Source organism: Nyctibius grandis, chromosome 3 (genome assembly GCF_013368605.1).
Source record: "Nyctibius grandis isolate bNycGra1 chromosome 3, bNycGra1.pri, whole genome shotgun sequence".
Classification (NCBI taxonomy): Eukaryota; Metazoa; Chordata; class Aves; order Nyctibiiformes; family Nyctibiidae; genus Nyctibius; species Nyctibius grandis.
The window spans coordinates 62,039,754-62,062,557 of record NC_090660.1 but is presented as its reverse complement, the minus strand read 5'-3'; the positions used below and the strand labels follow the sequence as shown (position 1 = coordinate 62,062,557).

The 22,804-nt window shown below is 41.5% G+C and overlaps 1 protein-coding gene across 1 annotated transcript in view; it reads left to right on the top strand.

Moving 5' to 3' along the window:
- CDH2 (cadherin 2) overlaps positions 1-22,804 on the top strand; it is a 130,168-nt gene that overhangs the window by 11,407 nt on the left and 95,957 nt on the right. The gene's annotated exons all lie outside the window — the stretch shown is intronic.

Below are 22,804 nucleotides of genomic sequence, written 5' to 3'. Positions count from 1 at the left end.
GAGGAGCTGTGCCAGGAGAGGCAGGACAGTGCTGGTGCTGTCTCGTGGATGGTGAGATGCTCTCTCACCCTGGCATCTGCCTGCATCTGAATGGCACGGTGCCCAGGCCCGAGGGTGACCCGCTCCCCAGCTCACGGCATGCTCGGTGAGTGCAAGCCCTTACCTGCACTGAGAATGAGCTCCAGTCAGTACATCTGCCCATGGGTCGTCCAGGTTGGGAATTAGGTTCGCTGCTTTTTTTGTGTCTCTGTTTTTCAGGGATAGAGTAGTTGTGTGTAGGACACAGGCACATGCTCGGAATCTTTCCTAGATTTCCCGACCAGTTAATTTTCAGTATACAAGTTTGTGGAAATAGAACATTTTAAAAATGTGTATTAATTTGGCTGTTTTCTAAACTGCTAACAATTTTTTTTTTTTCCATCTGATTTGGAAATTGTGGAACTCACTAAGAACATCAGATTTAGACCATTTCAAATACGTCTTAAATAAGGACTAATTTAATTCAATTTGTTGTTTCTTTCACACACAAATATGGATACACAGATCAAGATATTTAAATGAAAAAATTCTAATGAGTCTGCTGTAGTCTTGATTTTACATACTGTATGTAGCGGTCTCTCTCCTTAATTGTATTTTTACAGTCCTGTTTTGTGCTTTTTTAGAAGTCTAACGGAAACTTGAATGTAGGATGAATGGATTAGCTTTAACGTATGTAAACTTGAGTTATTAAAACTTTTTCTGTTCAGTTTCAAGGAAGTATATTCTACCACCACAGACTTTTCTTTTATTAAAGGGTACCTTAGAAATTAATATATTAAAGTAAATGTTCTGCCAATTGAGAAAATAATAAAGAGGAAGGAGAATTTTCCTCACTTTCCCACAAAATGGGAGTTAATAGATGGCTCTACTGTAGACTCCCGCAGTAGCCGTCGGCACTGAGAACTCCTTTGGCAGGTGATGCACAAACCCGGACAGAGGGGCAGAAACAGGTCTAGAGAGCTCAGCGGGCAAGTGTTTTCCAAAGCTGGCACCTTAAAACCACCAAGTGTTTTTTACTTATTAATTATCATGCTGTCAGTTCATCTCAAAATAGAGATCACACAAGTTTTGAGATCTACCCTGTCCTGTGAAAGTTCTCTTCACTCTTCATGGAATCAAGACCCTTTCTGCAATTTCCCCTGTTTTTTTTTTTCCCCACCAGCTAGGAGCTACAGTGAGCTGCCCACTGATTCTGTGTTGGCATTGCTCTCACAAATCTGGTGATAATGACTGACCAGCCTTAACTGAGTCAGAGCTATAACGTAGGATGGCAGAGAGACTTCCTTTCTCATTACTCACCGCATTCAGACAGTCCCTTCCCTTGCTTCTCCCAAGTGAGTGAAGCACGACTGTTGGTTTGTCCTTGAATGGTATTAAAATGCGTGGCATTTTAGGGAAGTAGGAATTAAAGAAACTGTACGAGGCATACAGTATGTATCACATCATATCAGCTGGTTGAAAAACGGCCTGGGGGAGTTTGTTTCCTACCACTATTTCATCAGTTGCATTACTGCAATGGTTAATTCTTTTGAAAATTCTGACATGTTTAAAAGCATATAATTTGCTGGTTACACATAAACATATGGTCCGTCATTGCATAGCTTTGACTTAAATTTAATTACACTGTCATTTTGAAATACTATTGTTGTCAAAAGCCTATTTTCTGCTTATTAAACTAGATTCAGATGACGCTACAAGTTAAGCATAGTTGTGTGGCATTTGCTTCTCAGGAGTAACCGTGGGCCTGATTCTTATCTCTGTTGCCTCACCTGTCTAATTGTATGCTTATACGAGTATGAATTCATAAATGAGGTGTATAACTGTAGGTTTTCTATGTGGTTTAGAAGTGAAAGCTTTAATTTTCTTTGATTTTGTGCATTGATACCACAAGCACAGAGGCTTTGTGGTCCTCTCTGCCAGCTGCAGAATAATTTTAACCTGACTTGATGCTTTCTTGAGAAGTTCCTTCTTAAAATACTGACCAAGAAAATGAATATATGTTTATTATCTGTCTTGTTCATTAGCTTTTATCTTGCACAGTGGGGGACAAGCCTCTCCTAAGGTCTTCAGTTTCCATCTTACTCACCAAAACTTAAATTAGAGTTATCATATGACTTGTTGATCTGTGCCTTTCGGTTGTTACGGTAACGTAGGATATCTAGTTTTTCAAGTACTGTTGTAAGAAATATTTACCTTAGAGTATGGGACAGAGTTCTACCATGCACTACAGGATACTCTATTTTCTGGAGCGATTTCTCTTTCTATTTCTATATTCCGTGGTGCTTGTTTTTGAGGGAAGGTCAGACTTGTTCCTATTACATTAAAAAAAAAAAAGCCTTTATAATTGATAGCGGCTCTGTCTTTTCATTCGTATGGCTAGGGTAATATGTCAGCCTCTACTAATTTCTCCTTCTGCGCGTGAGGGCATGAGATGCCACTACATGTTCAGTTGTTACAATGTGTGAAAAACCTGTGGAACAATACATTCAGAATAACATAAATTGGAAAAGGGAAAAAACCTCACATTTATTAATGTAGGTAGAGGGAAGGAAAGAGAAAGATGGCTGCCCTGGGTTTCAGGGTGAGGAAACGGGGACTCCTTGTAGGGAAGAGATGCAGTTAGTTGGGAAGGCACAGCAAAAGAAGTTGGAAACTACTCCTTTAGTAGGTCTTGGCTGAGCTGTGTAGGAAGTAGCCTGCAGTATAGGCTATGTCTTGTTGCCTTCTTCTGGCATAGTGTCACCGGTGTCCCTTGTTCCCTGGTACAGACTTCACCGGTTATAGCCTTGGAGACTCTTCAAAGCTGATGTCTTAACAGTTTCTCCTGCACAAAGTCTGGCAGGTCTGACTTCAAGATGCAGTATGTTCAGGTCACTAGACACATGTAAGCGAAGTACTATACGTCTAATTTTGAATTAATTTATAATGTTCTACATGTTGTTCCGCTTGGTACCAGTCATTTCAGTGAAATTACAGTGATTTTTACCAAGGAACTAGGAGAGCTTCATTTCTGTAAAGGGAGGAAGAAGAAAGTAACAATATCTGAAACAAAATTAAAGAAACTTCGTGCACCTCTAAGAAGTGTCTTAGTGATAAAACCGTGGAGTTATTTGTGCCTCCATATATTTTAGAGTTTAATATACTTTTTAAGTATTTTAGGAGTAAATGTTCCAACATTAAAAACAAACAAACAAAAAACAAAACAAAAAACAAACAAAATAAATCATATGCAAATAACAACTCACCAGCCATCACCTAGTAGAAGTAGATAACCCAAATTTACAGGCACAGCACTTCTGAATTGTTTCTGTAAAATGTGATTGCTGCCTGGGGGACCATAAACAAGATGTAGTATTTGGAGAAGAAGAGGTTAAGTTAAAGAGGGAGTTTTGTTTAATATATTAAATGCCCTTGCTTGTGCTGTTTTTAACGCAGTTTCATGGTTCATCCAGGAAAAAGTACTTCTGTCACCTTGATATGTACGTCCAGCCTGTTTATCTAATCTTTTTCTATATCCTGCAAATTCTAAGATACAAATAATGCATTTCTGCTAAAATCATTCACCTAGGAAGGTTACTTGAATAGTTATTTGCAGAATCATATCTTAAAGTTAGAGATTCTTACTCCGATAATTTATTTTAGTGGTTTCTTATCTTTTAAAGACATTACTTTAACATTGTCTGTCCTGTTACTAAATGCATTATTTTAGTTCTCTGCTAAGCAAATGCATTGTCTAGACAAGATTCTTAAATGTATCCTTCAAGCACTGTATAGCTATAAAATATTCCTAAGCCCTTTGAGTTGCACAGTGATAAAGAAAAAAAAAAATGTTTTGGTGTTGATCACTGAGATAAGCAGTGATTTTGGCTGAGTAACAGTGCAGTTTCATGGCCATTTAAGCTGGAGCGAGCTGACAGCGTTGTCAAAAGAGGCACGCTTATGCCTTCCTTTCTCTTTGAGCCTGGTACCAAGTGCTCATGAAACCATAAAATGAACAGGGTTAGCCAGTTTATCTGGGGTAAAACTCACACTCCTACCTAACTCCTTAGGCTTTTGCTGAAAGGTCTTGTTTGCTTCAGCAGAGCCGCAGTGTCCCTGCTGCCCTTCTTTTCTAGCAGCAAAATGCTTAGAAAATAATACTTGTTTTGATGCTTTCAAACTGAGTAACAAAACTTGATTTTGGCGTTCCCACTGACTTATTTTGTGCTTTACCACTGGAAATACTAGTTGGCTGAAACAACCCAGAAACAAGTTGCTGGGAATTTGGTGCTGAGGCATTGCCTGGCATTTCAAAGTAACCCACGTTTCTTCATGACATAGTGCAGGTTACATGGGCGCTGTCTGTCCCAGGTGAAGCCGCTTGGCTATTTTGCTGCTAGTGGTGTTTTATCATTCTACGTATAAAAATGACCATCATCAGCTAAGAATAAAATTATTTTTAAAAAAGTCATCACACTTAAAACTGAAGACAGCAGCACATCTTTTAAGGCTTACGTCTCATTCCTTTCTATAAACAACTCTTATACAATTGTGTATTCTTACTATGGTAGCATGCGCTGGTGGCTTTGATATATCAGTGCACATTAACAGTAGAGCCAGGGAAAGTGTTTTTAGCAGAATCATAATTTCCAAGAGGGAAATTAGTCTTTCTCCACAAAAAAAAAATTGGACTTTTTTTTTTTCCCCATGAAAAAAAATGTAAATGGTAACCACTTTGTTTGAAGTCTCCTTGCCTTAAGCAAAAAGACAAATTGACAAGTTGCTTCCAGGCAGACAGCCAAAGAATCTCAGATGGATGGGGTCTCTCTATGAGCTGCTGGCAAGCCAGGAAAAAATGTTTCACTTCTTCCCAAATTTTTTTTCTGAAATTCTCTTCCTATACCCTCCCCCCCAACAACAACAACAACCAAAAACAAAAAAAACACACCCCACACCACCATCTTTCTAGTTACTCTTTTAAGCCTTAGTGGGAGTGACAAGTTTTTTTTTTTTCAGGAGCTTATGTTTGGAATATGTTTATTTTTTTTCTCTCCAGCCCTGCTTAACATTTAGTAGGTTTAGTTTTGCCCTCTTCCATGTGAAGCAGAATAAGTTTCAATGCCGTTACGTGGTGATGCTTTGCCTTGTTGATCTATTTTATGTTACAGTTGCATTCCAGTTCTCAGTCTCTTGCCTTTTTAAATCATTTTCTTCTTCTTTTCTCAGCTTTCCTGTTTGTCCTCTTTCCATACCCCACGGCATCCTGAATTCTCGTGTGTCAGTATTGAGCTTACCGTGCTGAATTGGTAGACCTTCTTCTCTTTGCTTTAACTACACTAGCACAGTGCTTGTTTTATGATGCCCATTGTCTGTTTATGTACCAAGTTCTTAACGTATTCTCAGATACTTTTCTCCTGAAAGTCAGAGCTTTCTTTTGCTGAAGCAAGAGATTGCTTTTCTTGAGATGTGGTTTCCTTACTCCCTTTTCCCCACTCCTTAGTTAAACACAGAATATATCCTAGAGTATACGTAACATATATTCATCTTACTGAACAGTGGTAAAATATGTATTTGAATGGTGACTCCTTTTTTCTTACTTTAATTTCTGTAAAGTTCTACGTCTGATTTGTACGCGATATCCTATTTTACTCTTTAGTATAAAGCTACTGATTACTGTTATTTTCTCATTGCAACCTTGTATGTAGAACATTACATATACATGAACAGAGAATAGAAGTAAATAATGAAATTCAGTGATGTTTTGGATGTGCACAAAGAACAAAGATTTCAGAAGTGTTAACTCCATTATCCCTCGGTGGACCCTAAAGCTGTTACGGAATTGTAGTATTTGGATCAATTTGTATATCCAATATCAAAGAACTTATCACTTGAGTTCTAGATAAGAAATAATTGTAAAAGAAACCTATAAAAATGTACTAAACAAAATGTTTTCCTTTTATGGAATATTTGCATTAGAGGTGGAAATACATCTTGTGGTTTAAAAAATGCTAAATGCACTATTATAGAATCATAAATAGTTTCAGTTGGAAGGGACTTTTAAAGGTCATCTAATCCAACCCCCCATGCAGTAAGCAGGGATGTCTTCAACTAGATCAGGCTGCTCAGAGCCCTGTCCAAACTGGCCTTGAATGTTTCCAGGGATGGGGCATCTATCACCTCTCTGGGCAACCTGTTCCAGTGTCTCACCACCCTCATTGTAAGCAATTGATTACTTATATCTAGTCTAAATCTACCCTCTTTTAGTTTAAAACCATTACCCTTTGTCCTAGAGCAACAGGCTCCACTAAAAAGTTTGTCCCCATCTTTCTTGTAGTCCTCCTTTAAGTAGTGAAAGGCTGCAATAAGGTCTCCCTGGAGCCTTTTCTCCAGGCTGAACACCCCAGCTCTCTCAGCCTTTCTTCATAGGAGAGGTGCTCTGGCCCTCTGATCATTTTTGTGGCCATCCTCGGAACTCAGTCCAACAGGTCCATGTTGTTCTTGTGCTGAGGACTTCAGAGCTGGATGCAGTACTCCAGGTGAGTTTCACCACAGCAGAGTGAAGGGGGAGAATCACCTCCCTTGACCTGCTTGCTTCTTTTGATGCAGCCCAGGATACGGTTGGCCTTCTGCACTGCAAGCGCACATTGCCGGCTCATGCCCAGCTTTTCATCCACCAGTACCCCCAAGTCCTTCTCCTCAGGGCTGCTCTCAAGCCCTTCATCCCCCAGCCTGTTCTGATATTGGGGATTGCCCTGACCCAGGTGCAGGACCTTGCACTTAGCTTTGTTGAACCTCATGAGGTTCAATTCTCAAGCCTGTCCAGGTCCCTCTGGATGGCATCCCACCCCTCAGGGGTGTCAACTGCACCACTCAGCTTGGTGTTGTCTGCAGACTTGCTGAGAGTGCACTCGATTCCACTGCCTATATCATTGATGAAGATATTAATCAGTACTGGTCCCAGTACGTACCCCTGAGGGACACCACTTGTCACTGATCTCCATCTGGACATTGAGCTGTTGACCACTACCCTCTGGATGCAACCATCCAACCAATTCCTCATCCACTGAACAGTCCATCCATCAAATCCATCTCTCTCCAATTTAGCGAGAAGGATGTTATGGTGGACCATATCAAAGGCCTTACAGAAGTCCTGAGAGACGACATCCGTAGCTCTTCCCTTATCTACTGATGTAGTCACTCCATCATGGAAAGCCATTAGGTTTGTCAGGCAGGACTTGCCCTTGGTGAAGCGATGCTGGCTCTGTCAAATCGCCTCCATGTCCTGCGTGTGCCTTAGCATAGCTTCTAAGAGGATCTGTTCCATGATCTTCCTAGGCACAGAGGTGAGGCTGACAGGTTGGTAATTCCCAGGGCCCTCCTTTCTACCCTTTTTAAAAATGGGTGCAATGTTGCCGTTTTTCCAGTCACCAGGGGCTTCACCTGACTGCCAGGACTTTTCGAATATCACGGAGTGGCTTGGCAACTACATAAGCCAGTTCCCTCAGGACTCTGGGATGCATCTCGTCAGGTCCCATAGACTTACATATATTCAGGTTCCTCAGGTGGTCAAGAACCTGATCTTCTCTTACAGTGGGAGGGACTTTGCTCCCTCAGTCCCTGTCTTGCTGTTCATCCACGGGAGAGGTGTCGGAAGAGAGATTGCCAATGAAGACTGAGGCAAAAAAAGTTGTTGAGTACCTCAGCCTTCTCCTGGTCCATTCTTACCAGTTTCCCAGTTGTGCTCATCGGGAGGATGTGCTTTCTTTGACCTTTTCTTTTCTGGCTGACGTAGCTGTAGAAGCCCTTCTTATTATTCTTTGCATCCCTTTCCAAGTTCAGCTCCATCTGCGCCTTGTCCTTTCTGATCCCATCCCTACACAACCGGGCAGTGTTCCTATACTCCTCCCAGGATACCTGTCCCTGCTTCCACTGCATGTACATTTCCTTCTTGCCCTTTTGTTTGACCAGCCGGTCTCAAATCATCCATGCTGGTCTCTTGCCTTCCTTTTCTTATTCTTACACCTGGGGATTGAGAGCTCTTGTGCTCTATGGAATATGTCCTTAAGGATCTGTCAGCTCTGTTCTACTCCATTGTCCCTGAGGGCAGTTTCCCAGGGAGCCCTATTGAATAATTCCTTCAACAGCTGGAAATTTGCTTTCCTAAAATTCAGGGTCCTGACTTTACCCTTCACCTGACCCATATCCCTCAGGACTGAGAACTTCACCACTGCATGATCACTGCAGCCCAGGCTGCCTCCAGTCTTGATGTCACTGATTAGCTTACTTGCGTTGGCGACCATCAGGTCCAGTATCGCATACCCTCTTGTTGGGCTCTCTATTACCTGGTTTAAGAAGTTATCCTCAATGCACTCCAGGAGTCTCCTGGATTGCCTACAGCTGACTGTGCTATTTTTCCAGCAGATGTTGTGGTGGTTGAAGTCTCCCAGCAGGATGAGAGCCTGCAAGCATGACGCCTTCGGAGCTGGAGTAAGAGGGCTTCGTCAATAGGCTTCCCTTGATCGGATGGCCTGTAGTAGACACCATCCACAAGGTTCCCTTTGTTGCCTAGGTCTCTAGTTCTTACCCGTAAGCTTTCAGCCTGCTCATGCCAGTTCTTCAGAGGCAGTTTGTCATACTCCATCCATTTCTTGATGTAGAGGGCAACCCCCCTGCCCCTCCTTCCTAGCCTGTCCCTTCTTAACAGCCTGTAGTCATTGATAGCCACACTTCAGTCATGCAATTTGTCCCACCAAGTTTCAGTAATGGCAACTAGGTCGTAGCTGTCTTAGTAGCACAGTGGCTTCCAGCTCCTCCTGTTTGTTGCCCATGCTGCACGTATTGGTGTGGAGGCGCTTCAGCTGGGCTGTCCGCTTTTTCCAGAGAGGAAACTTGGCTCACCCTTACTCCCTGCAAAAGGAACACTGCTTCTATTTCCAGCGTAGCCTCTTATGACTACATCTTCATAAAGAGAAAAATATACTTACAGAGAAATTTCAGAAATCCTGAATGGTTGCAGTGTTCTGGGATGTGTAAATTACTATCTTCTTTAATTAGTCTAGCTCTGATATTAATTTCTGTTTATGGTGCGTTTACTTGGAATGCACTGAATTAATTAGTACTTATTCCCTTTTCTTATATTCAGCTGGTTACTTATGAGGACCTCAAATGGAATGTCCTTTCTGTGTGCATAAATATGAATTCTGAGAGCTGAGTTGTTAGCTGCCCCAGTAAGCTCTGGGCATAGCTCAACAGGGGATGGCAAAGGAGATGTTTGTTTCTGCCTCTGAAGCTGGGTCTAGCCTTATACTGTTTCTCACACCATTTGGTGTAGCCTTAGTTCAGTTTTAAACTACGCCATCTGGCCCTGATTCGCAAGGGGCCATTATTTCTCCTGGAATTGCTATAGGTAGAGCCTTCTCCAAGGCTGACCCATGCTCTAGGGGAGGCTGGCAGGAATGGCAGTTGCAAAGCTGTGCAGAAAGCCTCCCATGCAGACGAAGGTGCCCTTAGATATGGGAGATTGCAACAGCTGCATTTAAAAAAAAAAAAGTCTTTATGTGGGTAGATGTGGAATACATGGAGCAAAAACTCAGGTGAGGCCATCTGTGTTAGCATAACGTGAGACACATGGTATGTATAATTATGCATTCAAATTCTTGCTTAAGACTACAATACATCTTTTGTTGACTTGTCATCTTTCTAACAACCCAGAAGACAAATTTACTAGAGCATCCTATTGAACTGGTATTCTAGGAAAATGCCCTTTAATACAGAACATATTACCATACTAAACAGAGATAAATTCCAGTATTATTTAAACACTTAATGACTACATTAAATCAAATACTACTGTGTTGAAGACTTGGATGTCAATCAGCAAATCCAAGTACAGTTTGAACTGCTCTGATTTTGGTTGAAGGCAGTGAGGCAGATTCACTGCTTTTGATTGAACTTGTGACACCCAGCATGGGGGCATTTTTTAATGTAGAGGGTTCACTTCCAAATTTTCAGGGCATGTCCTAGGCATCAGAGTCAGCCCTGCTGAACTGACAGGATAGGAGGGGCAAAAGGAAGGTGCAAGGGAACAGTGTCAGATTTTTAATGGAAGGGAAATGACTAGAGTTGCTATAATCTTCTAATTAGGCCGTAGAAGGAGTAACTGGCCTTTGGTACTCTTTAAATCTTTCCAGTTTAACACAACACAGATGGTTTTCCACTCCTCTCCATATACCTCAACTGGGTGATTTGTCCTCCAGAGGGCAAGGAGGATAAGGCTGGGAGATGAGTGGAGTGAAACTTGGGTGGAGAATAGGGCTGAAGCTGGGGAAAGGATGGAAGCGGAAGAATCTGGGTGATGAAGGATGCAGGAAAGGGTGGAGAAATGAACAGAGACTCTGGTGTAGTTCAAGGGGGAAAGGAAAGCGTAGGTTCTCCACAACTCTAGAAAGAGCAGAGAAACTTGGCATTGTTTGAAAGAAGAGGGTAGAAGCAACCTAAGGCAGGAAGGAAAGTATCTTGGAGCACTTTCAGATTTCTTTATAACATCCAGTTTGAGCTGGTCATGGGCATCTGATATCCACCCTAAGGGAAGTGCCAAGGACCTCGTGGAGCTCACCAAAGTGAATTAAATGGGCAGATAGTGCTGAGAAGCTTTTCTAGGAGAAACTGCTAGGCCTTTTCAACATTAGAATGACAATATGGTGCCTGTATCTCCCATGTTTTTGCAATTCATACTAACGCCAAGAAACTTCATTATCTGATTATTCAGCCAAGATCAGAACATGCACAAGGAAGAGCCTTTTGAAGATAAACTGATCTTATAGCCAGGATATGAGGTTCACTAAAGAAGTACCTACAGCTGCACATCATGGCTTGTCCACTGTTCTGGAGGCAGCATTGGGTTTGAGCACTCGGGGTCCATCAGTGTCTATAGAGTAGTCTTGAAACCCACTGCTGCTTCTTGCTACAGGTGAATTGGTACCAGTAATGTTTTTTTCATTGTTTTTCACCTTAATTACAGATGTGCAGTTTTAAGTGCATGTGAAAATGCCAGTCTTAAGTAAAGCTAGGAGAAGATGTACCAAATATGCAATTTTCTTTCCTAAATACATCACAGTGATGTGGCTGCAGGATGAATGAGTTAGAGCAGCAAGCTAATCTGACGCAAAACTATCCCTGCTTTTTGTGGTGGGCTAGTTCTCACCTGGGTCAGCTTGCTTTGTTGGTTTACTGGGACCTGCTGTGGAAAAGGAGGTAAGTTAATGAGAAGACGGGTCTGTTAGGGGTGATGAGAGAAAAGGAGGTCATAGCTCAATGAGACTCCACTGTGTTGGATTCTCTGTTAGGTGGGGTTTTTTAATTATTTATTTTGCTTTTTCCTCCTTCTCCCTGCAGTGCAACCAGGAGCTTTCTTCCTGCTGTTTTAATTTTTTTTCCAGGATTGGGCAGCTGAGGATCAGCTCCCTGCCCATCCCTTGCTGCCCACTGCATCCCAGCCCCGTCCAGGCGTAGTGGCGAATCACGCCGGTGATTCTTAGCTGGGTTGCAGATGACAGCGAGCAATCCCATTAACCCGCCAGCCTGGCTGCAGATAATCCAGGAGAACCAGGGCACCCATTGCTGCCCGCAGCTGCTGCCTCTCACTCCGCTGCCGCCCCTGCCTGCCCGTGGGCACTGATGCTCCTGGCAGAGGAGCAGCACAGCAGGGCTCGGGTGCATCTCCTTCTTCTCTGAGCTGCCCACAGAGCTTCAGAAACTGGCCCATTTTGAATTTTTCCTCTTCCTTTTACTGTCTGCTGCGTTTTGGCAGATCTTGAGCAGTGGCAGATATTACGATCTGCTTGCCTGCAGGAGCAAGCTCTTTCCCATGCACTGTGCTGCCTTTTAAGAAGGAGGTTTTGTTTGGTTTTGAAAGTTAATGGCACATGCCTCTCAGGTTGTAGAGAAGAGGAATTATTTAAGACCCTCTGTGAGTTCCACTTTAACATTCTCTTAAATAGGAAAGTTAGGAATCCCTAAAAGCATAATTTGTAACATAAAAGCTATCAAAATAGCAGTGCAATCTGTTAAAGTGTTTAAAAATCTGATTCTCTGCAGTTTAAAACGTGATATAAATGTACACTAATTGTTTTGAATGGAGACGAAGATGGTGTTTGAAGCCAGTCTTTAAAGGAATTAGTGAGATAGCAGTGCAGTTAATGGTGGAGCACTATTTTTCTGTAACGGGCTCAGCAATGTTCTCTGATTAGCTGGCAAATTGATATTCAAATACAAGTAAACTGGCAATCAAATAGAAGCAAAACATCTATGTAAACAGACTTTGGTTTGTGCATTTAGCATACCTGTATCAAAATTATGTGTAGGTGGAGGGTAAGCTCTTACTTGTTTTTCAGCATGTTCGGGAACCTTTATTAATGATGGCTCACTGGTCACATTAGGTCAATATTTTAGTTCAAGCACATGAAAAGAGGGGAAAAAAAATGCCTTTTCTTCCACAAGTGAGTGACTTTTAAACATTAGTAACATAATACTGAGTGTGTATGAGGTTTTTCCCGTCTTCATTTCTTTCAGGTTTTGTCAACTAGTTGTGCACCTAGTTGATGCGTAGCTGAATCAGTGGAAATTATTCTCTTGACTTTCCTGGATTTGGATCATGTTTATGCTCATTATTAAAGTTATTGCTGTATGGTATAGCCATTTAACTTTCAAGCCTTGTGCCAGAGACTGGATGCATAAAATGTTATTGGTGTTTGTGTTGTAAGGTTTTCTGCTGCATAGAGTGCAGGTTCTTAAACTTGAATATAACTTTATGCCTGGCTTAATTAGTTTGTAAACTTACTTTTCTACAAAGGAGAATCACACAACAAAGCTGGTGCATAAGAAATGTTGTGGGGAAAGGTAAATAAAGATCCTACATTTCAATTCTGGATTTCAGGGCCTTTTTAAACTCTTTAATGTATAAAACATCTCTCAGTTATTGACACACTAACGACTTGCTAACTACCCTCTGTAAGGGTATTGTTTGTTGAGAGATACAAATGTGTTATCAGTGGGTCAACTAAGCGGTTTTATCATCCCCACATCAGCTCTCCATGGTGTTTGTTGTTCAGTATCATCTTTTGTGCTAAAAGTTCTTTGTAAAGTACTTCCCTAAGTCAAATTCTTATCACTGTGCTTTCATTAAATCCAATTATTGTTTGTATAAATTAGCTTTCAGTGCTGGTTATCGGTCCGAGTTCTTCAAGGGAAAAACCCCAAGCAAAACCAAAACCCAAAAAAACTTGTGTTAAGAGTTTTCTGTAAAGCAGCTAGCGTGCTTTTTACACCATAGAAATAATACGTCAGTGAAAGTCTGGCTTTCTAATTCAGTATGTGCTTGTCTGTTCAAATAACCGCAGTTTTCCCTTTACAGTGCTTTAGTGCATGTTTGTGCTTTTATAAAAAAATTGATTAATTTGCTTCTCAGGGGATGGCTAATGGGGAGTGTAGGTACCTTGGAGGTCACAGGTTCAGATCCAGTCTGTCATTTGCATCCAGTAGCCACTAACTGTTAGCTGCTTGGTAGGTATGCAAAAAGAGCCTCGATTGGTTTGGTTTCTTCTGAAGGAATTTGTGTTGAAAAGGTGCTTATTATGTAAGAGCAGAAATACTGCTGAAATTAGCGGAAACTGGGGCAGCACATGTGGGCATGTGGGAACGTTTGTGTGTATGGAGGTAGCTGGACAAGGTCAGTATCACAGCACTTTCCAGACTTTCTAGAAGAGAGAAGCAATGAAATGGAGTGAAATTTTAACCTTTTGGAGTGCATTTATGCAGAGCTGAGATATATTAGGGCAGGAGTTTTAACAGCTTGGAGCAAAAAACATATCTAGTGTTTCAGGTGTTGGAGGTGTTTTTTCCTACCTGTAATTGATTTACTGTGTTTCCCAGAATGGAATGAAGTTTGTATTGCATTGAAACTTAAAAAGCAAACAAACAACAAAAGAAACCCCCTCTCATTTTACGCTGCATGTCATTGTCTGCACTTCTGACTGTCAAGTCTCATTTAATTAAAATCTTGTCATTATGCTTGTGTGCAAATTAAATATTTAAGAATGATATGTGTCATTATTTATAACAATGGATCATTTTCTCCTCAGAGAATGTGATTTTCCCAGTTGTTACAACTGCAAATGATCTGTTAGTTATTTCCTCCTCCTGATTTTTGCAACAAAGGCTCTGTAAGTTACAGATGCTGAACAATGGGAAAAAAAAAAAAAAGCTAAAGGAGTCACTAAAATGAAAGATTTTGTTAGCCTTCAGTGGGTTTGTTACTGAAAGGAAGCAAAGCCTGCAGAAGCACAGGTGCACCTGGCTTTAGGACCCAGTTTTGCAAGAGAGAAATATGTGTTGTGATCCCAGCAAAGCTTCTCGCGTGGCTGCTCCCGTCTGCTGGGCAGGTCGTAGTGCAGGGATGAAGCCTGGCTTAAGGTGGCCACTGTCTCGGAGACTGTGGGTTCTATATTCCAGCTGATTTAAAATGAAAAGTTACTGAGCCAAACAGTATTGAGTTGCGTGTTCTTCTTAAAAAACAATAGAAGTACACAAAGATGCTTCTTAATTTTTGAAGCCCCTTTTATCATGCAGGACATCAATAACAGTCTGAAGAAGTAAGCTCTGAACCTTTGTTCCTGTAAGTGACTGTCAACTTTCAGATGGTACTTAAACTTTTTGCAGGGTAACCAAATAAGATCTTGGAAAAAGCTGTTTTTGACGACTGCCTGCTGTCTGCCCAAAGGCGGGTGTGTGACTTCTGTTGCATACCGTACAGGAACGCTCTGCCTGAGTCCACTAGGGGAAGAAAAAATGTTGTGTTGCTTGTCCTGTTGAGCGATCCACAGCTGCGCGCCACGCGTGGCCCTGGGAAGCAGCGTGGAGCTTAGCTGGAGGCAATCAATGGATGCGGGCCCCTTTGTTTAGCAGATCAATATGCTGTAATGAACTCGGTCTTTCAGTTCCCTGGTAAGGATCACTGGGGGGGACAGGAAGGTGCCTGTTTTTCTGGCATGAATCAAAATGAAAATTATGTTTGAAGAATTTTTTTTTCCCCTCTCATGTAGGGATTGAATAACCTTTCTTAGTTTCCTGCACAAACTGTGAAAGTTCTGTAATATGAAATACTAGGTTATCTGTGAACTGGACACTATGTGTTTTTCATGATTACTTCTTTTTGAAAATACCATTAAATAAATTGATAACTGCTTTAGTTAGAACAAAATCTAGAAGAGTTTTGGAATACTTTGTTGTCATTTCGTTTCCAGATTGTTGTTGTTGGAAGTGGTCTGTGTTTATTCCTCTGGGTCAGAGTTGGATGTTTTTAATTTGCAGACAATTAAAATACTGTGAATGTGAGCCTAGCAGATGAGCAGAGTCTGGTAAGGGTTTTATGTAGTTCCCTATATGTATTTTTTAATTGCAATACCTTCTTGTAAAGCATATCTTTGTAGAAGGTGTAGAGATAGATAAATGGTTTGATAAGCTTTTACACAAGTGTTTTAATAATGTGTCAGCTGCATGTATTTATGATGCAGAGAATTTTCCAAGCTATACATAGTGTCAAAATGTCACTGAAGGTCAAAACATGGTTTGTTTGCTTAGAGGTTTTTGTTTTTATTTGGTGCTAGATTTCTCAAGTCTCTGTTTGTATTATTGCTTTAGTAAGAGTCTTGCTGTCTTTCATTTTAAAATTTTTGCTAGCCATGCACTGATGTGCCACAGGATAAATTGAATTCCAAGCATACTGTGCCATAAGCTAAGAGAGGGAAAAGGTCACCTTTGTGCGATAAATGCAAACTATGTTGATACCATTACTCATTTTCTATCACATACTTTATGTTAGCTTTGCTAATTTTACCAGCAATAACAGGTTAAATATTTTATTAACAAAATGGTAATATTAGACAAGTTTTTAGAAAGAGCTGGAGATGCCAAGAGGACAGTCAGGTCTGTCATACTCAGTAAGGGACAGGCAAGTGGTTTTGGGTTGTTTCAGAATGTACCCGCTTAGTTCTGATAGAATGGTTGGAGGGTTAATACTCATTTATACACAGTCCCTTTACTGCCTTTCTGAACTCATGTGCATGCAGATGAATATGGTATTTCTCATCTTTTGAACTGATGCTCCTACAAAACGTTCAAAATAGATTTTCTTCACTATAGTGAATATGAAAATTAAAGTTTAGCTTGTAGAATGTTTTTGCTGCAGGCTGCAGAATTTTTAGCTGTTCCTTGACTTGAATCATCAAGTGTCCAAAGCCCTCCCAGATGGATGTTGGAGGTTCCAGGCAGTATTGAGGCTTTTCAAGACAGTTAACTCTGTGATTGAAAGACTTAAAAGATGCTGTCATGTGGGGTTATTGACAACGGCTGGGAAGACTAGGAGGCCAATTTAGGAGATTGATTGTCCCAAGCTCCCTCACAGTAAGAGGGCAGTTCCCCCAGTTTAGGGCATATAAAAATTGCAGAGCAGCAGCAGCTCCCAAATAGAGAAGCATATCTTGCTAGCAAGAGACAAACATAAAACAGATGTGCAGTAAAATAAGGTTTGCTGATACTAGTCCTACTTGTGCCTCACTCTCCCAGACCCAAATGCCAATGGAGGTTTGGTGCAGAGGCACTTGCATAGCTGTGGATGAAGTGGCTGAATTAAAGCTTGGTCTCTGTTTTGGTACTGTAAAAGGAGCAGGACCAAAGGGTGGTGGACTAGAGGGTGGGGGAAAGAGCTGTTTTGATGAGGGACGGAATGGTACTACTTTCCTGATGGGAGTCACGTTTCAGAAAAGAAGACAACCCAGTGTGTCTTCACTGGTGACAGAGGAGCTTGGACAGATTTGCCTTTTCACGTCTAGGGCTGAAGTTCTGTATTACAATTAAAGTGATCTAAGGGTAAATTACCACCGGAGAGCGCAGCCCCACAGCTCTTCCTAGCCCTACACAGAGGTCCAAATGCTTCTTGTGCACTGGATATAGCGGTTGTGCAGCCTCAGTATGAATCAGTGCATCAGGCTGATCAAACGGCAGGCTTACCCTGGAGCAAAAGAGGAATGATACTCCCTTGGATTGGGTGGATGAATCAACTTGTGCCATGGCTGCACCACAGCGGCTTCTGAAAGAGGGAGATGGGACCTTGGACTGCAAGACCACCTCCTTTGGCAATATCTTCTGCCTAAATCACTTTAATTGCGATACCAGGAGTGCATCTTAGCTGTGTCTGTAAATATCCCTCATCCTATACCGAGGTCTTCATCCTGTGTCTGTGACTGGCCAACATTATTGCTTTACTGTCATTTTAGATTTGCAGAGCCAGAGTGGTTGATTTGGGCATCTAGTATGCAAATGAGATGACCTTTTCACTGTGATTACATTTTTTTATGAATGTATAAATCATGGATATTTCACCATTAACTCAAGCCCTTCTGTGAAATATGAGAACGATGTGCAGCATTTTAATCTCTTCGTCCAGTCGATCCAGTCTCTTTCCTTCTGCTGTGACAATCCAGCAGTAAAACCCCTAAACAAGTGGCAGTCTGTTCAGACAAGAGTTGTCGTAAGTAGGTCTTGCTGCAAGTCTGCAAGACAAAAAGAAGCAAGCGAAGCTGACTGCTATAGTTATAAGCCACTTCTGCATGCACCCCCTCTTGAACTCTTTAGTCACTTGGGGTCCTGTAAAACATGACAGCCTACCTGGGCTGCACCAGGGGCTTCAGTGGCATGCTCACTTCTCAAACTCTTCTGTTCGAAGAGCTTTGAGGGACAGCTCAGCTGGAGCCTCCTGCTGTAGCTGAGGATGCCACTGCCTCCATGTATCCATGCTGGCTCTCTGCTGAAGGCTGCCATCCTGCAGCAAGGCTGGTCATGCAGGCTGAGGGTCAAAGCCTCCTGTGAATTATCAATTAAGATGTGCCGATGCCAATGCAGCAGCAGCAGAACTACAGCAGCAAGACAAGGATGCACATGCCCTTCTGTCGGGTCTTACTAGGCACTGTTCTCAGCAGAGAGGCAAGATAGGTGGCTGGGAGTGGTAGCATTTTGTGGGGGCAAAGGCAGAAAAAACCCAGGGCTCCCCATTGGGTCACAGGGACTTTTGAAGAGGTCTTCAGAAAGTGGTCTACAGCTGTTTTCTGCAGTAGGTTCCTGTGGTGGCAGGGCTTGCTGTTCTTCAGCTGAGGCTGAAGTCTTGCTCCAGGTGTTTCTACTGTGGCAATTGGGATTTAAAAAAAGAAACATTCCTCGTGATGTGTAATCATCAGTTTGATTAAGTCTGGATTGAAAACAACAGGAATGCTTTCTTTTAAGCTGAAGACTGTGATTTGTTTTGGACAGCATTTTTAAAGCTTCCCATTAAGAAAATAAAAAAAGGCAGCAGCCTTTTAAACTGTCTACTCCAAAGATCTTTATATAGCACTATCTACTTGTCCTCTTAAATTAGTGGTTAGCATAAAAGTAATTCATCAAAACTGGTGGATTTACATACGTATAACTGTGGTATAAGAAAAGAAAATTAGTTCCAGACTTTCTGAGAATACTTGAAATTCAAGGCAAATCTGGCTAGTTTAAAATCAACCACAAACTTAGTAAGTTTCTAGTATTTTTTTTTTTTAGCTTTTTGGAATATCTCAACTATAAAAGGGAGATTCTGTAGAATCTTCTATAGATCTTACATTCTGGAAAAGATTTGCAAGTTATGTATGTTATGTGAATGTTACACGGAATGACGGTGATGCTGGTTTCCTGTTCAGGGATGAATGGGAATAAGGATGTCTCCGAAGACTAATAACTAGCGTGCTTTTGTGTATGATGAAGAACAGAACGTATCCGATGGCATAGGTGTGTTTCTTCAGATAAAGATTTTTTGATACCTGATTTTATTTTTATCTGAACCAGTGGTTAGGAGTTCTGTTGCTTTATGCCTTAAATGTTTTCCTGGTATGGGTTTTCACTTGAAGTTGTATGTTTGATAGGACCTTTTCCTTTTAATTAGAATACTGATGTGCAACTGCATAATCTAAACATCCAAAGTTACATTAGCATTTCATACTGGTTTACATGGATTATTTTTTTTTTTTGCCCTTGACTTGTAATGAGCCTATTAGCTACAAGCTATCTCTATGCCCATGGGCAGATCCTGATCCTAAAAGTAAAAGCTGACAGCTGTGGCCAGAAGGGCCTTTTCAATGCAATGTGGCTTTGCCAATAATTTTAATTTCCTAAGCAGACTTTAAGGGTGGGGGGGCTTTCATTGTTGAGTCAAATAATTAATGAAAGGGATGTTTCTTTTTTTGTTATTTTTCCTTTACATTTGAAATATTTTGTGCTTTTATGAGAACATTGTGAAAATAAATCTGCAGTATTTAGACGGAAATCGTACAGAATGATTTCCTCATCTGAATTCAATGACTGCCTGCCTTGCATGGGTGAATACTTGTTATGGTCCAAAACTTCAGAATTAGACTGTAATGCTGGAAAAAGTAGAGCAATTTCAAGGAGCACTAGAAACTTGATAATGTTCAGGTATTCTGGAATGCTGTACAAGGCACTGAATGTGAATATTACATTTTAAAAGAAAAAATTTTTATATACTTGCATCTGTGCACCTATTAAGCCGAGATCAATAAACCAGCTCACGATAGTTAATGTGCATCTCAGTCTTACTGCAAGTATTCTGGAGGAGGAAGGAGGAAAGCACGAGGGAAAAACAGACTTGAGAGACAAGTCTCAATGGTTTGATTGACTTAACCATGAGATTTTCTTTTATTCCAAGTCACAAGTTGGGAAATTAATGGTGAGACAAAATATGGAAATCTGTAGCTTCCTGCATGCTTACCATTGCAAGTTAAGACAGCTGTGCTGTAGGGAGCAAGAGCCCGCATCCAGCTGTGTGGCATTAGAAATGCCAACGGGTTGGAGGTGATCTAGAAGTGGAGTAGGTGCTTCGCTCGCTGTAGGAGAGGTTGGCTGGGAGATGGCACCTGCTGAAAAGGTCTCCTCCTTTGTTCAGCCACCCTGCTCCCTTGGGAGTGCTTCCTGCATGCTTTCTCCATCTCTCCAAAAAGCAGGGCCAAGAACTCCCCCCTTTTTTTTTTTTTCTCCTGTTCCCCCCTCTGCCTCCCCTCCCTGCCCCCCCCCCCCATCTACTTCATTGCTTCCTGCTTAGCCAGGTAGAGCCTTGTAGGAGTGAGGAGCGCTGGAGGGCCAGGTCCTGACGTTTTTAGCATCTCAGCAAGTCTGTAAATGATCCGTGGGCTTTGCAGAGCATGTATGCAGTGCTGGCCTTACTGCTTACTTTTCTCCTCTGAGTTAATTTGACTGTCAAGAAGTATGTTGTTCATAACTGTGTAACAAAAAAGATAAACTAGTGCAAACGTTCGTATTTTTTTTCCTCTGTCACACAAATCCAGCACGGTATTACGGTTGTCTGTCTTTATACTTAAATTCCTCACTACTTAATTTCAAAAGCAGTGGTGTTTGGTATTTGGGAACACTTTTAAAGCTGTATGACATTGACTTAGACAGTAAGCACGACTTTGGAGAACTTGGAGGAAAGGATTGCTAGCACTGGATGCTAAAAATGATTTTAAAAATGCAGAGTAGTGTTCACAGTTTAGAGCAGTTATGTCTAAAAATTTCCTATTAAAATGTTAAGAAGTGCGAATGGACTCTTCAATAATGTAATAAATGTGCTGTGTCTTAAGGGCTTTGATTTAAAAAAACAAAAAAAAACAAAAAAACCCAACAAAACCAAAAGACCTTGGTTTTATGTAATCTGCTCTGCAGCCTTTGTCATTTGTTTCGTGCCATTCAACAGCTCAGTATGCAATACCAGTTCTTGACACCCAGTCTGGTTTGTCATGTCCCATGGTGCAGCCTTAGCTCTTAAAAGGATGTCATGCTGCATACAAGAGACTACTATGTAGATAAAAAGTATCTAGCTCAAAGTAAGTGTAAGGCTAGTTGGAAGTCATTTGGTTGCCTTTACTGAAACAAAGCATTGTCTCGTTAAATGTTGAAATTTGTCACAGTCTGTTTGCCATACTGCTTGGCTTTGTGTGTATTATTGGTCAAGGTAGCTTGTGCCCTATCCCTGCTGCTGTACTGGATTAGTTTTCTGTCTTACCAGCACTGTGCTACCACAGGTCACAGCAAGATTTATTTCAGCAGTGGTCCATCTGAGTTTACTATGAGTCTGGTGGGCTGATCTAGAAACCTTTGTATTGTGCACCTGGGAAGGAAAGCTCTGGGATCAGCTAGCTCTGAACGGAGCCATACGTACTAGTGAGGTCTTGCTGTCCACCGACAGGTGTGATGCTAGAGGCAGAGGCACGGGGGCATTTGTGTGCTGTGGGAGGGAGGGCAGCGGGCAGCTGGGTTTACTGAGGCACAGCGTGCCACCAGTTCTGCCAAGCAAGGCTAATCTCTGTCTAAGGAGATTAGACCTGTGCTCCACCCTTGCACTGGGAATGAAGACTCAATCGCAATTTTCAAAGTCTTGGGTGAATTAAGATGCATTTCTTAAAAGTGCGTTTAAAAAAAGAATAAAAAGCAAGTCTCAAAGAAGATAACCTTTCTATTTAAGAAGGGTCTAGCTTATCGAATAAGCTTCTGGAGACTATCGAGTAGAATATCCTTTAGAGAGGAAAAATAAATCTTCTCAAAGAGCAGCTCTCTGTTTCACCCATTGCAGCATAAGAGAACAATGTAAGAAAACCTAACATAAAGTCTTTTTACATGTTTGGCTGAAATAGTCCTTTGTAAAGAAGAAGTAGAATGGGGGAACCCACCTCGCCTCAGCAGAGACTCAGAGTTGAACTTCTCATAGAAGACAAGATTTCAGTAACCGATGACCTTTTGCTGTCAGTATATTTAGCATGGAGAATGCTGAGGGTGATGGTTTAACCTTTATTTTTCCCTTGTCTTTTTTGCTTCCCCTCTAGTTTTTTAGCCTCTGTTAATCTAGTGTTAGGCTTTAGAGAAGGGAGTTTTTTGTTGCTACCAGTTAGTGCCTGTTCTTTAATACAGTTCTTGCTTTTTTTAAGTCATGGAAAATAAAGATAAATGAAAAAGTATTGAGTGAGTGAATTCAGAGTGAGACTAGAAAGTGCACATGCATCAAAGTTCTCTTTCAACGCTACAGATACCAAGGCTATTTAAAGCAAATGACATGAGAGGTGTGGCAGTGAGTTGATGGCCCTTATCTCTAGCCGTCACTTCGGTGTCAGATCTGATGGGACCTGGGCACACAGGCATGTGTGCCGTACGCCCAGCTGCCATCCTGCTGCAGCGGCGTGGAGGTCAGATGCTGAAGGTACCTCTGGTCATCTCCAGGCATCTCCCAGGATGGTAACAGCAGAAAGCGGCTGTGGTTTATTTTGGTCCAGTGACTTTGTCTCAGGCCACAGAGCAGAGATATGAAATAAAAAGGGCTGCATGCTCCAGGAGCCTGTAGTGGGTGTGAGTTAACTTATCTGCAGGTGACAACGTTTTCCATAAACTTCAGTGTATGGTTATTGGCTGTCCTTTCTGCTAGATCTGTTATTAGTTGGTAGTCATTATTGTTTCATGCATTAAGTAAAGTTAGAATGTAAAAGTGAAATTTTCAATCAAAAGTGAAGCAAAAATTAAGACATCAAGGGAAACAAGCAGTGCAGATTTAAATGCTGAATACTTTTAATAACACAGTGAGTAGTGGAGCATGTTTCTGTGGGCATCCTTTAAGATGAAAGAGGAAGAATTGGGGTCAAACTTTGCCATG